This window comes from Zalophus californianus, chromosome 9 (assembly GCF_009762305.2).
Source record: "Zalophus californianus isolate mZalCal1 chromosome 9, mZalCal1.pri.v2, whole genome shotgun sequence".
Lineage (NCBI taxonomy): Eukaryota > Metazoa > Chordata > Mammalia > Carnivora > Otariidae > Zalophus > Zalophus californianus.
The window spans coordinates 47046574-47062535 of NC_045603.1; the positions used below are offsets into that span (position 1 = coordinate 47046574).

A 15962-nucleotide genomic window follows, 5' to 3' on the forward strand; every position below is an offset into this window, starting at 1 on the left:
TATAGGATACAGTCAATGAAAACTATCAACTCATTACAAATGACACTAGGGAAGTACGTTAAAAATCTTTTCTTTGCTCCTTCCCAGATGCTAGATCATTAGAATCAAGTGACAGGATTTCAGAGTGTCCAAAACCCAATGTTCTTTTAAGCCTAGATAAATATTTGTCTAGATTACAATCTTTCAGTGCAGACTGCTAGGTACTCTTTTCTTCATTCTTCAAATGGGAAAATGAAGTGAAAAAAATGAATCCAAATTTTACTAAAAGCCAAATTTAGAATTTTTAGCTTCTCTGTCTACCACTTTAATTAACAAAGACAATATGCACTCTTTCCCTAAAGGTTTCATTGGTTTGTTCTCCTTCAGTTTTACCTTGATCTTAAACTCAGGATATCAATCATCCAAGGTCAAGGTAATTCTGAAGAGTTATCTTCAAAAGTACAGCTAAGATCACTGGGGATATTCCCTTTGAGCACAACTTATGATAAAATATAATTTTAAAGGAATGGTGAGAATATTTCTTTCTTTTTTAAAGGCAAATGTGGAGAAAACAAATGTTTACAGAAAACAGTGAGAATTTCTAAGATGTTTTACTCTGTCTCACTTTCCCAATATTTTTTCACCAGTTCTGGCTGAAAACCTATCACTTTAACTCCTTTTTTAAAAAGAAATCTGTGAACTTAATTAATTCAACGGTTAGCTACAAAGAATATTAGTCTCATATAATTAGGTACATGTAACATTCTTGTCAAAGCCTTAAAAGTTTTCTACATGCAAACTGCAAATGCGAATTCTCTGAAACTATGAACACTGCTAAATAAGGCAGAATGCAGCTAAGGCAAAATTTTAATTCTCACATAATTGATAAATGGCCTAAGACAGCTCTGCTATCTTAATATATTTTAATATACCACATCAGAATCTAAAATAAAAGGCTTTGTTTTTAGCATTCTCAATTCCGCCAGCAGAAGGCAGTATCAATCTCTGATAAGGCCAGCAAGGCAGCATGACAGAATGAAAATATCCTGGGCTTTAGGGCAACAGAAATCTGAATACTTATCTAACCTCTCTGAATCTATGTTTCCTCATAGGTAAGTTAAAAACACCACCACCACCTACCTCATAAGGTTGTTACAGGTTTGGAGGCTGTTATTACTAATAACAATTGGGGGCAGGGTCTGAATTAGGGTAGTGAACAATGAAAATGGAGAAAGATGGATTAGATCAAAATATAAAAGTTAGCATCAATAACACTTGATGACTGATTAAACTGGGAAGGAAAGCAAGACTCAAGGAATGTACATTCACTGACCTGGGCTGGGGAACACAGGAAAGACAGAAGGTTTGGAGAAGCAGGTAAGTTCAGTTTTGAACACATTGCGATGCCCGTCAGACATCCTAGTGGGAATAGGCAACAGGCAAACAGAAATACAGGTATGGAGGTGGGGAAAAAAGATCTGAGTTGGAGATATAAATCTAGGTCGTCAACTTATGGATGCAAGGCATGGCACAAGATGAGACTGCCCAGTGAGAAGAAAAGACCTACAGAAACTCAGAAATACCAATATTTAAGAGAACTGCAGAGGAAGGGAAGTCCACAAAAGAGATTGGACAGGCACTGTCCAAGAACGCAAGAACGCAAAAGAAAATCTCAAAGAGGGTGCTATCACAAAAGCCTAAGGAACAGAATGATTTGAGGTGAGATGGGATAAGAAGCAGTGTCTCATCGGTAAGACCGCAGAAACCATGGAAAGTTCATGTGAACAAAAGAATATTTAGCAGTAAGGAAAAGCAGAGAAGCAACAGCCAGCTGTCATCAAATTTCTTTCTGCTTCATGGAATAACAGACTTCACTTGCTCCTGAAACAGAAATTGGACCAAAACACAGAAATCTGTGAGAATAAAACAGACTTCATCTTCTAAAAAGAACAGAGTTCCCAGTCACTAGCAAGGTTCAGCAGATTCCACTACTGGTCAAGAAGTTGATGAGATGACTTTGACCTTTTTTTCAACTGAAGTAATTTTCAAGGACTAAAGTAAATCTGAAACACCTGCATTAAAAGGACAAAGGGAAAGATACAACAAAAAAGCTCTTAAGTATTAGAAATATAAAGTAATGGCTCTATGAAGTTTTAAAAATCATTTTCAATTAATTCTAAGAAAAACACATACAAAAGAGAAAGGCTTTTTTTTTAAGATTTATTTAGAGAGAGAGAGAGAGAGAGTGTGTGTGTGTGTGTGCACATGAGCACGTAGGAGGGATAGAGGGAGAGGGCGAAAGAGAACCTCAAGCACTCTACTGAGTGCAGAGCCTGACATGGTACTCCATCTCACAACCCAGAGATCATGACCTAAAGCCGAAATAAAGAGTCAGATGCTTACCCAACTGAGCTGCCCAGGCACCCCCAGAAAGGCATTTTTAACCTTCTGAGTCCAAAATAAAACGTTTAATATGATATAAAAACTTGTAAAAAGTCGTCCAAGATGGTGGCATAGGAAGAGCCTGAACTTACTTCCTCCCGGGGACACACCAAATCTACAGTTACATATGAAAAAAAATCCCATTAAAAAAGAACTGAAAACTAGCCATCTGAACAGCTCCCTCCAAAAGGGATAAAAGGGCCACATCAGGTTAGGTAAGTGCGGCAGAGACATGGTCTCACCAACTATCCTACCTCCTCACCCTCCACCGCAACCACCCACAGTAAGAAGTAATCTCACAGTCTGGAGCCTCTCCCCAAGGAGTGAAAAGTCTGTACACTACTTCAGGCACCCCAACCCTTGGGACCTATACTGGAGAGACAAGTCCCCAAAAACATCTGACTCTGGAGACCAATAGGGTTTATGTCCAGGGGCCCTGGGGAGCTGTGGGGATCTTGAGATACTCCTTTTGAGGGGCGTGTGTGTGGACTCACTTATCCCTGGATCCCATGCAAAACCAGCAGTTTGAGAGGTAACTGAATTATATGTGAAGGAGACGTATTTACTAATCTTAAAGTATCTGCTAAAGGAGCAAGAACCAGTTGGGAGTTTTTCTGGGGAGAGAGGTATGAGCAAGTGCCATTTTTGTACTCTCCCTCTACCTTACCATTGCAGGCAGGCACATGCAGACACAGCCTTGCCAAAGCCACGGGCATGCCCCACCCCAAAGTTCTTTCCTTGCCTTGCTAAAACTGCAGGTTTATTCTATCCTTGGCATTCTCTAGCAGTCTCATAAAGCCCATGGGTGAACACAGTCCACACAGGGGATGCCCCTTGACCACCTGGGCCTGGAAGCCAAAGGGCTTGCACTTCTGGACTCCACAGGACTACAAAAATCAGAAAGACAGTTCTAGGCAGGTTATTACACCCAAGGCACTGCACAAACAGCAAACAGAAACATACCCTCAGTACCAGGAGGTACAGGCTTCAGATGTGCCACACACTTAGAGGTTACAGAGGTGCCGTCAGGGAATATAAGCAGGGAGGCACCATCTGTGTGCCCTCCCTGGGCTGTACCACAGATCACTGGTACTTCCCAGAAACGAGCTTACAGACTCCTCTGAAGCCCAGATTTTTGCAACTATGGCCCAGGGGACACCTCCAGATCTGCTGGTCTGGAAATCAGCAGGGTTTATGAACTGCAGTCCCTCAGTACTGTATACATTTGCATAGTTTAAAAGCCTGAGGATCTGGCTTCCAATTGGCCTGAAACCAGGTACTGATTGAGATCACTCCCTCTGGAACACTGGCAGGTCTTGGCACATCCTCATCAACTAGGACCTGCTGAGAGTAAATCAGGCTACCCAGACAATCACAAAGGTTTGAGGAACAACCAAGAGCTAGAGCAAGGTTGAACAATAGGTTCATCTAGGTTCATCATCTACACAAGGCCACTCCTTCAAGACTGGGAGAGATAGGTGATTTACCTACTACATAGAAACAAATACAGAAAGACAAGCAAAATGAGGAAACAAAGGAATATGTTCCAAATGAAAGAACAAGATAAAACCCCAGGGAAGACTTTAATGAAACAGAGATAAGTTAGATAATTTACCTGATAAAGAGTTCAAAGTAATGGTCATAAAGACTCACCAATCAGGAGAAGAATGAATGAACACAGACAGAACTTCAACAAAGGGATGGAAAATATAAGAAAGTACCACACAGAAGTCACCAACATGAAGAATATACTATGAACTGAAAAACACACTAGAAGGGTTCACCAGCAGACTAGATGAAGTAGAAGAAAGGATCAGTAACCTGGAAGACAGAGCAGTGGAACTCACCCAAAGAGAGCAGCAATCAATCAATCAATTAAAAGTGAGGAAAGCTTAAGAGACCAATAAGACAAAATCAAGCAAACCAACATTCATATTATAAAGGTCCCAGAAGGAGAGGAGAGAAAGAGAAAGGGGCAGAAAACTTACTTGAGGAAATAATGGCTAAAAGTTTCTCTAGCCTGGAGAAGGAAACAGACATCCAGGTATAGGAGGCACAGAGAGTTCCAAATAAGATGAACCCAAAGGGATCCACACCAAGACACATTATAATTAAAATGTCAAAAGTTAAAGATATGCAATCTTAAAAGCAGTAAGAGAAAAACAACTTGTTACATATAAGGAGAACCCTAATAAGATTGAATATTCAGCAGAAACTCTACAGGCCAGAAGAAAGTGGCATGATATATTCAAAGTGCTGAAAGGAAAAAAGTTCCAACAAAGAATATTCTACCCAGCAAGGTTATCATTCAGAATTGAAGGAGAGATAACAAGTTTTCCAGACAGGCAAAAGCTAAACTGACCTTACAAGAAATGTTAATGGAACTTATTTAAGCTGAAAAGAATAAGAAAAGAATAATAAGAAAACACAAAGTAAAAATCTCACTGGTAAAGGCGAAAATACACAAATGTAGTAAAATTAATTATAACTATGATAATTTATTAAGGGATACACAAAATAAAAAGATGTAAAATATGACATCAAAAAACTATAGTAGAGCCACAAAAGACAATGAAAAAAAATTTAAACACAACACTAAAGAAAGGCATCAAAACACAAAGGTAGAGAAGAAAGGATGAGAGAAGAACTATAAAAACAGCCAGAAAACAATTAATAAAATGGCAATAAATAGATATCTACCAATAATTATTTTAAATGTAAGTAAACTAAATTCTCCAATCATAAGACATAGAATGGATGAACAGATTTTTTTTTTTTTAAAGACTCATCTATATGTTGCCTACAAGAGACTCACTTCAGATCTAAAGACATAGACTAAAAGTGAAGGGATGGAAAAAGACATTCCATGCACATGGAAATAGAAAGAAGGCTGGTGTAGCCATACTCCTATCAGACAAAATAGACCTTAAAAAGTGTAATAAAAGACAAGGTTATTACATAATAATAAAGGGATCAATCCAACAAGAGAGTATAACATTTATAGGTATTTATGCACTAGCATAGTAGCACCTAAATAGAGACAGAAAATATTAACAGGCCTAGAGACAGAAATTGACAGCAATACAATAGCAGGGGATTTTAATATCCCACTTGTATCAATGGATAGATCTTTCAGGCAGAAAATAAAGGAAACATTTATTTAAATGACACATTAGACCAGATGAATTTAACAGATACATACAGAACATTCTACCCAAAAGCAGCAGAATACACATTCTTCTCAAGTGTACAGGGAACATTCTCCAGGATAAATCATATCTTGAGCCACAAAACAAATCTTAACAAATTTAAGAGGACTGAGGGGAGCCTGGGTGGCTCAGTGGGTTAAGTGTCTGCCTTCACTCAGGTCATGATCTCAGGGTCCTATTGAGCCTCCCTGCTCAGCAGGGAGTCTGCTTCCCCCTCTCCCTCTCCCCCTCTCCCCAGCTTATGTTTTTGCTCTCTCTCTCAAATAAATAAAATTTTTAAAAAAATTTAAGAGGACTGAAATAATATGCATCTTTTTCAACCACAATGGTATGAAACTAGAAATCAGTTAAGAAGGAAATTGCAAAAATCGCAAATGTGTGACAATTAAACAACATGCTACTGAGCAACCAAAGGTCAATGAAGATACCAAAGAGAAAATTTAAAAAATATCTTGAGACAAATGAAAATGGAAATTCAACCATCCAAAATCTATGAGATGAAGCAAAAACAGTTCTAAGAGGCAAATTCACAATGATACAGGCCTACCTGAAGAAACAAGAGAAATATTGATCTAATTTTATACCTAAAGGAACTAGGAAAAAAAAAAAAGAACAAAGCTCAAAGTTAATAGAAGGAAGGAAATAATAAACACCAGAGTGGAAATAAATGAAAGACTAAAAAAACAATAGAAAAGATCAATGAAACTAAAGCTAGTTCTTTGAAAATATAAACAAACCTTTACCTAGACTCACCAAGAAAAAGACTCAATAAAATCAAAAATGAAAGAAAAGTCACAACTGATACCACAGAAATACAAAGGATCAAAAGAGACTACTATGAACAATTATAATCCAACAAACTGGACAAAGAAGAAATGGATAATTTTAGAAACACAACTTCCAAGACTAAATCAAAAAGAAATAGGAAATCTGAATAGACCAAGAAGATTGAGTCAGTAATGGAAAACCTCCCAACAAACAAAGTACAAGACCAGACTTCATTGGTAAATTCTACCAAACATTCAAAGAAGACATTAATACGTCTCATTTTCAAACTCTTCCAAAAAGCTGAAGAGGAGGGAATGCTTCCAACTCATTTACAAGGCCAGGATTAGGATGTACTAAAACCAAAACCACCACAAAAAAAGGAAGTTAAGGGCCAATATCCATAATGAACATAGATGCAAAAATCCTCAACAAAATATCAGCAAACCGAATTCAACAATACATTAAAAGGATCATGCATCATGATCAAGTGGGATTCATTCCAAGGATGCAACGATGGTTAAAATCTGCAAATCGGTCAATACGATATACCACGATAACACGGTGACAGATGGAAACCAGACTCATGTGGTAACTTTGTGGTGTATACAAATACCAAATTATGCTGTATACCTGAAACTAATATATCCTATACCAATTTTACCGCAATTAAAAAAAAAACAAAAACTTCTGGGGCACACCTGGCTGGCTCAGTCGGTGGAGCATGCGACTCTTGATCTTGAGGTTGTGACTTCAAGCCCCATGCTGAGTGTAGAGATTATTTTTAAAAATAAAATCTTAAAAAACAAAAACAACCTTTAAGTCTTACCCAAATTTTATGGTTGATTTTTAGTTGTAATAATCCTGTTTAGTTTAATGTCATTAAAACTTACCCAACTGAGTTTTTCTAACTTCTACTACTAAAAAAGTAACTCTTTCTTTTCTTTTTAAAGCCCATCAGTTTGTTTGCTTACTTGTTTTTATGACAGAACTTAAAAGTTATCTGCAATTCTATTTTCCATTTGACCCTCCAGAGCCACTCTGCTCTGTTCTCTAGAAGCCTGACCTGCATGGAATGCCAACAGACCAGGTTGGCTGTGGCTCCATTCCCCACTAAAGTTTTTCTGATGGCTCCTATCAGGCAACCCCGCTCCTGTAAGTATGGCTCTTGCTGGTTCGGGTGCTCATTCGCTCTCCTGTCCCTTTTAGATCTAGAAGTGGTAATAGCTTCCTACTATTGCTAACTAGCCTGGTCATCATTCCTTGCTGGTTTCCTTTAACCTGTCTAATTTTGCAAATAATCCCATCATTGAATTCTTTCTATTACACTTGTCAGTGTCCTGTTTCCTGCCAGAACCCTGATTGATACAAGTTGCTATTGATGTTTTCAATACAGTAATTATATATTGCCCTCTAACCACTGGAGAAAAACTACCTTATAAGAAAAGAGCCATGGTCACCACCTCTTACATTTCTTATTCAAAACAACAAAATATCTAAGAAAGTAAAATAAAAATTACCAACCTAAAAATAAAAGGGAAAAGGATTTTTTACTATTTTTTAGGGAAAAAAATCTCTCTAACTTTACTAAATTTTATTATGATTAATACCACTAATTCTCTGGCTCAAGTTACCATCATTTGTCTGAATTTTTGCAAAAGGCTTCTAATTAATCTGCCTCTGCTCTTGTCCTGCTCCAGTCTTTTCTCAACAGAGCAACCAGCACATTAATTCTATCAAAAAGTGATACTGAATTTTTTTAATGATAAAAAATCATGACTCATTACACAAAGTAAAATAAATATATGTCCAAGATATTATTTAAGTCATTCATTAATAAGGGAGTCATTAAAATGTTACAACTGGTTGAAAGAAAAATTCCAAGACCCACACACAAACAAAGAATAGGGAATTCTGGTGTAAATTTACAAATAGATGTAAAATGGGTATATTCAAAGGGCAATAATCAACTGTATTCCGCTGGACACAATTAATTTGCACTCCTATGAATGAAAATTGTTTACGATTTTAGCAGTTTTCTGCAGATTACAGAATTGTAAAGTAACTCAAAGAAAATGAGACAGAGATAAACCTGATCGATGAGCAAGATAAAAACCTGCTTATCACTTTTTGCCCATCTCAAAGTTGTTCACAACTTTTCCAGACAAAACCTTGAATGTCTCCTTCTATTCCCCAACGACTTTTTAATGGCCTGGACTACAAGATCCCAAATATTTTAGTATTGTTTCCTGCCCTTCCTTCCCACTCCACTACTGATCTCATGTACTAATTCTCCCCCTGACCCCAATCTGTTCAACCACACTGGCCTCCTGGCTGTTTCTGAAAGACACTAAGCATGTTCCTACTTCAGGCCTTTGCAACTATTGTCCTATCTGAAACCGTCTTCCTACAGTTATCCTTGCTCCCTCACTTGTTTCTGGTCTTTACTCACAGATCAATTTATGAGAGGACTTTCCTGAGCACCTTATATGAAATAGGTAAACCCCTGTGTCACAGTGGTACTCCCTTTTTTCCCTTATACTGCTATATTATTCTCAAATGACTTCTTATTACCAACTAGCATGCTACATATTGACTCATTTTTGGATTCCCTGTTGCTATCCTTCATAGACACCACAAAATATAAACTCCATAGGAGGGCAAAGACTTTGTTTTCTTCACTGCTATATCCCCAGTGTCCAAACAGTGCCAGACACATACTAAATGCTCAGTAAGTTTCAGTTGAATGAATAAATAGGTACTAGGTAATGCTTCACAATCACAACATACTTACTGATAAATTTTGCCCCTGAATTTCTTCAATATGAAAACATATCAATAAAACCACAACCAAATAATCATATATTTTTACTAATTAACATGTTACTTAATCGTTATTTATTAAGATTACATTTTAAAATGGAGCTCAAAATTTATTACTTAGATTGGTCTGAACCCTGACAATTATTTCATGGAAAATGCTTTAAAATTTAGCATATGGTATCACGAAATTTCTCTCAGAAACAGTGTTATCTCTGGGCTGTCAAAGTGAGCAAGTCTACTCACAAGACTTAGGTGGTACCAGATGTCCTCCTTCTCATACTACATAGATTCAAAGACTCATTTGGATTGCAGCTGTAGCAGATGTGATGATACCTGAAGAGTCTAACTGGGCAACTCAATTGCCTCAAAAATCATTATCCAAGCTGTATTATTTCCACCAAGCTATGTCACTCTTTGAAGTTCTACAGTCTTGGCACAGACCTCGGTGAAGATGAACAGACTTCTGAGGATTGAGACTACTATTTATGTTGGATTTCTGATCCTAAACCTTTCCCTAAGCTCTTGTAATTTTTAACCTTAAAAGATGCCTAATAAATTAGTATTTTCTTTGAATAACACCTGAATTACCTGCCATATGCAATTTCAATACCAGTATCTTTGGTCTAATTATTTGGTCTTTCTTTGGTCTTGTTAATTTGGTAGATATTTCTGCTAAAAGAGGAATACAATTATGTAAGTGGAAAGCGTAAGTTTGGAATTTCACAGGCTACTGAAATGATTTAGTTATTAATATTAGTTAGCTTCTTCAAATATTTTCTTTCTTTATACTAGTTGACTCAAAAATCTGCTTAAAAATTCAAAGGACAAAAGAACTCCTTTTTCTTCTTCCATCTACAAATAAGCAAAAGTAAAGCTAACAAAATAAGGCTTTGTTCCTCTTGTCAACACGGTTGCAACTGCTTAAGATTGGGTTTGTTAGCATGCACATTTTCAGTTTTTAATTAAAACGCTACAAATTAGTACGTCTATTTTGTCAAAACTAAATATGCTACTAGGGGAAAATATCCAGTACACGCTTCCCCATCCCCACCCCCCCAACAAGAAAATAGGTGGGTTGGAGGCAATAAATGCTGTTTTCCTAATATATGTCCCCAGTGATACTTAGTAATAAAAAGATAACCAAATCACCATTCAAGTGACTAAGGCAAATCTATTCTGAAAAAGAGAAATTACTTACTGTTTGAAACCAGTACTCTCTTTAAATTATTAAAAATGTGTTAAGATCAAACTAATGTAACATTGTGTATTAACTACACTCAAATAAAAAAACTAATTAAAAATCTGGTAAGATTGAGACACCTGGGCAGCTCAATTGGTTAGGTGACAGACTCTTGATTTCGATTCAAGTCATGATCTCAGGGTCAAGGGATGGAGCCCTGCATAGGGCTCTGCACTCAGCAGAAAATCTGCTTGAGATTCTCTCCCTCTCCCTCCACCTCTGCCCCCCACCTCCAGCTCCTGCACGCCCGTGGGCACACTCTCTCTCAAATAAATAAATCTTTACCAAAAAAATATGGTTAAGATTATATCAAAGAATAAGAAAGGGCTTTTAAGTAACAAATTATACATTCAAAGGTATGGTCCATATTTTTTAATAAAAATTTTGTTGATTTGAAGATAAAAAATTTAAAATGAATCTAAAAAGGACTTAAGATCAATAAATACAACTTTCTACCATTTGTGAGTAGGCCAAAAGCTGGCATCAAATACAACATAATAAATGTTGGGCCTGTTTATAAGAATCAATTATGCAACACCCTCAAGCAAATTGCTCTTTTACTAGACTTTTAAAAACTTGGGTTGCTCCAGGAGTAATATGTATTTAAGAGTGGAATATGAGCAAAAATCTGGTATAAGTTGTTAAGTACATGATTTCTGGATTTAAAAACATACTTAAGGGACTCAGTGTTTTTTTTAAATAAACTTTATTTTTAAAACAGTTTCAGATTTAGAGAAAAATTGAGACTATAGTACAGAATTCCCAAAGACTGACTCCACAGCTGGTATTACATGTTAATAACATCTTACATTAGTATGGTACATTTGCTACAATTAATAAACTAATATAGATATAAACTGTTAACTAAAATCCACACTTTATTCAAATTCCCTTAGTTTTCCCATAATGTTTTTGTTGCAGGATCCTATTCAGGATATCATATTATATTTAGTTATATCCCCTTAGGCTCCTTTTGGCTACAGTTTCTCAGATTTTCCTTGTTTCTGATGACCTTGACAGTTTTGGGGAATACTGGTCAAGTATTTTGCAGAATGTCCCTCTATTGTTGATTTCTCTGGTGTTTTACTTACGAATAGACTGGGGTCATGGGTTTTGGGGAGGAAGACCACGGAGGTAAAGTGCCATTTTCATCACAGCATATCCTTTGGAACAAACTATCAATAGGACTTATCACTATTGACCTGGCTAAGGTAGTGTTTATCAGATTTCTCCACTGTAAAGTTACTCCTCCCAATCTCCTTTCATTAGTGTACTCTTTAACAGGATAGTCACTATGCACAGCCCACGCTCAAGGAGTGAGGAGTTATGCTCTACCTTGTTGAAGATGGAGTATCAACATATATTATTTGGAGTTCTTTTGCACAGGAGATTTGTCTCTTCACCATTCATTTATTTATTCAACAACTTATTTAAACCATATGGAGCCATGGGTATTTATTTTATAATTGGGTTATAATCCAGTAGTACCTTACACTTATTTTCTTGCTCAAATTTGTCCACCTTTCACCACTAGGAGTTCTTTCAGTTGGCTCCTACATCCCTCTGACATAGTCCCATCATTATGAGTTTAAGCACTTTCTTACTTTTTGGCACTACAAGATGCTCTATGCTGATCTTACATATTGCTTGCCCCAGTCCTTGATTCAGCCATTTCTCCAAGGAGCCCTGGTTTCTTTTCATAGAGAGCTGTATTAGAAGCCAAGATCTGGGAAGCAGGTGTGCTCTTGCTACTGGGATGTCACTGCTTCCAGGAGGGCCTGTTTTTAATTGAATTTTATGTTATTTTGGGATAACTTGCATAACAAGATATAGAAATACTTTCATGCATAGACTGTACTAGACCTACAGAGTTTTAAAATCAGTTAATGCAATTATAGATGCATTTAACATCATTTTACAGATTTATTTTGAAAATAAGCTGAAAACCATAAAGGAGACTGAATTTTTTTTAAATATAAAATTGGGACATGTCCTTTTTTTTTTTTGAAAAAGGAAAGAGGGACAAATGCATAATGTCAGAAATACAAATGAAATGTCATTATGATTTCTGTAGGTCAGCAAGCAGTTCATCAACTTTTTGGTCTCAGGACCCCTTTACACTTTTAAAAAATTATTTGAGAGAGGTTTTACCTGAGTTATTATCTATTGATATTTACCAAATTAGAAGTTAAATGTGAGAAATGCTTAAAATATTTATTAATTTATTTAAAAGGATAAGCTTATGATGTGTTAATATAAATTACATCTATATGGAAAAAAACTGTTTAAAAAAAAACTTATTTTCCAAAAAACTTGATTAAGATAAGCGACACTATATTTCTGTAAATATCTGTAATTTCTGGCTTTCTAGAGGACAGCTAGATTCTTAAGACTGATTCTGCAATATGCTGTTTTGGTTAAAGTATATAAGCATATGAAGAAAATCTAGCCTCACAACAGATATACAGTTGGGAAAGAGAATATTTTAATAACTATTTCAAATAACTGTTGATATTCTTGAAACTACACCTGAACTCAACAAATGGTATTTTCCTGAAGGCTCGTTACACTGTGGATTCTAAAACTGTACCAATTAACTTTTCATGTTCTATTACATTAAAATCCACTGATTTATCTTGCACTTAGAATGGATCTTTTACCCATATGTGATTTAGTATCATTACACATTGGTCATCTGGAAAATACTAATTCACTGAGTTATGCAGGTGATCCAAATTGACACAATTCAGAATATAATATGAAGAAAAAGAAAATCACATTCTTTAATATTATTACTCACTTCACAAGAAAAGCCTTTAAGTATCTGGGAAGCTGTCAAGCTCACAGTATTAGGTAAAAGTTTTCCAAAATTCTAAATCTTACTTGAAAAAAAAATTTTTTTAAGATCGGCTACAAATACAACTGTTTTTCTTGAAGTGTTAGGCCCACTTAGTTCATTTTTGAGAAAAACAAATGTCAAATACATAAGTTCAAATAATTGAAGTTTGCCTATCCTGTTTATTCAAGGGGGAAAAAAGGAGGTGTTACAGAAAAAAGCAGCTAGTTCAGCTCACATCTCGGTTGAGCAAGCACTTTTTCTGAAGATGATGATCATGCTTCAGTACACAGGACGAGTACTCAAAGTCAGGATCTAATGAAATTAATATTTTTGGGCGCCTGGGTGGCTCAGTCCACTAAGCGTCTGCCTTCGGCTCACGTCATAATCCTGGGGTCCTGGGATCAAGTCCCACATCGGACTCCCTGCTCCGCAGGGACTCTGTTAATCCCTTTACCCCTCCCTCGTGCCTGTGATCTCTCTCTCTCTCTCACCTTCCCCCTCTCTCAAATAAAATCTTAAAAAAAGAAATTAATATTTGTATTACTTCATCAAGGACATTCTTTTCTTTTTTAAAGCGGGGGAGGGGCAGCGGGAAAGGCTGAGCAGGGAGTCCAATGAAGGACTCGATCCCTGGGCTCTGGGATCATGACCTGAGCTGAAGGCAGACACTTAACTGACTGAGCCACCCAGGCGCCCCACATCAGGCCATTCTTAATTAAAACTGGATTAAAAAAAAAAAAAACTATGAATGCATGGCAATGAAAAATATAATACATCAGTTTGGTGCCACTGCCTTAATTTGTGTTAAGGTGTTAGCAGTTTTATTCACCATTGCTTTTAGAGCATCACTGCAAATGTCAACACAGTAGAAAAGAAAAAAAAATCTTTATTATGAAAATAGTTTTGACCTCCCAGACCACCTGATCTCGGGGACCCACATAGGTCCACAGAACAGTTTGAAAACTGCTCAAAATTACATATTCCAAGGATAAGATTACAATAATATCATACCAAAAAATTAGAGATTTTAGATGAAATAGATAAATTCCTAGAAAAAATTAACTTGCCTAATCTAATTCAAGAGGAAGCAAAAATATGAATAGCCTTAAAATCTTAAAATAATCAGGAGTCAAAAATTCCTCCCATAAAGAAATTCTAGGCCTAGATGGCTTCACAGATGAATTCACAATTAAGAAATAATTTTACACAACATATTCCAGAAAATAAAGATACCCTCTCTAACTCATTTTGAGACTTGTATAACCTTGATTCCAAGCACAGCACAACAAAAGAAAATTAGAGGCTGACGTCCTTCATGAACACTTGTACAAAAATACTAGCAAACAACGTCAAAGGTTGGTTTAACATTAGAAAAACCAAAATAATTCTCCATATTAATAAACAAAAGAAAAAAGTATCAATATTAATAGTTTCAGAGAAGATAAATCTTTTCAGAGCCTTCTCTCAACAGAAAAGTAAGCTTTAAGGCTGCTTTGGGAGATCCAAGTAGCCAAAAAGGACTAGCTTCCTGGCCTCAAGGAAAAAATGAAGCTGCAGTACTCTCAGAAAGAGGAAGCCTCTGCAAGAATAAGGGGCTACCAGGATCACTTTTTCTAAAAGAAAAAAATGAGGGTCAAAATCCTAAGCAAGATTTTCTTTTATGTTTCATATTAAATGTGGTCATGCTTGGTGTGCCCTCACACATCCGTTCCAACAGTCTAACAAACTTCTTGTAACAATCAATTTGTAAGACAAAGATGGCCTATAATGTTGCCCCCAACTTACTACGAGTCATCTGCACTAAAGGGGAGATGAATGGTACAACTGTTCTTTCACTAGTTCAGAATACCTGGGTATACTCCCCTTTTCCCCTATCTTATTGCTACTCACACAAGGGCTCCCTACCTAAAGGAAGTAGTACTCTTTCCACTGCCACAGATACTAAGCAAGTTCAGGAAAACCCATCTTGTCCAATTTAAAACAGACCTTAAGTTGGTTAAATCAGAAAATTAAGTGTGGGTGTGTGTGTGTGTGTGTACCTTACACACAAAAAAAAGGAATGAATTATCCAAACTTATAGAATTAGGAGCCTTATTTAATGGATGCCTGCTGGTGGGAATTCTGTGCCATATTTATTACATAAATCTTACCTAAATGTACGTTTATTTGAAATGGATCAAGGATTTCCATTTCTGGCAACATGATAGGTTAGATACCCAGACTGGATCTATTGCCTAAATCTAGAATGCTGTATAAATATTTCTTTAGTATTTTTAAATTTCCTAATTTGGCACAAATGCACACAGAAGCTCTGGAAGGTGGCTCTTGACTTGCAGGTCACCTCACAACACTACTTTGAAAACTACAGTGCTGGTGCTGGAGGCAGGCTGTATACCCTGAGACTCTCCAATAGGGGAATGTAATCAAAGAACTTTGCGTGTAGCTGAAAATCCAAAAGGCTACACCTGCAAAGCAGAGCTGAATGAACGGTAAACCTACTCAGCAGAAGCTGAGAACAAGCGCGCTTGCCTCCTTGACCTTGGTGCTGGCAGAAGGATGAAAAATATCTCCTGTAAGAATTTATAACTACAAGCAAGCCTTAAATGAATTTGTAGAAAAGGAAAAAGATGAAAAGGGGGAAGAAACATGGAAAATAGATTAAGAA

At 36.5% G+C, this 15962-nt stretch overlaps 1 protein-coding gene across 7 annotated transcripts in view; it reads right to left on the reverse strand.

The window, feature by feature from the left end:
- The window catches only part of FRS2 (fibroblast growth factor receptor substrate 2), a 103662-nt gene that overhangs the window by 27253 nt on the left and 60447 nt on the right, over nt 1–15962 (reverse strand). The window contains exon 4 of one of the 7 annotated variants that reach the window (XM_027591808.2): nt 12099–12236. The exons of the other annotated variants lie outside the window; for them this stretch is intronic. The gene's annotated coding sequence lies outside the window, so the exon portion shown is untranslated. The remainder of the gene's footprint in view (nt 1–12098; nt 12237–15962) is intronic. 7 annotated transcript variants of the gene reach the window in all.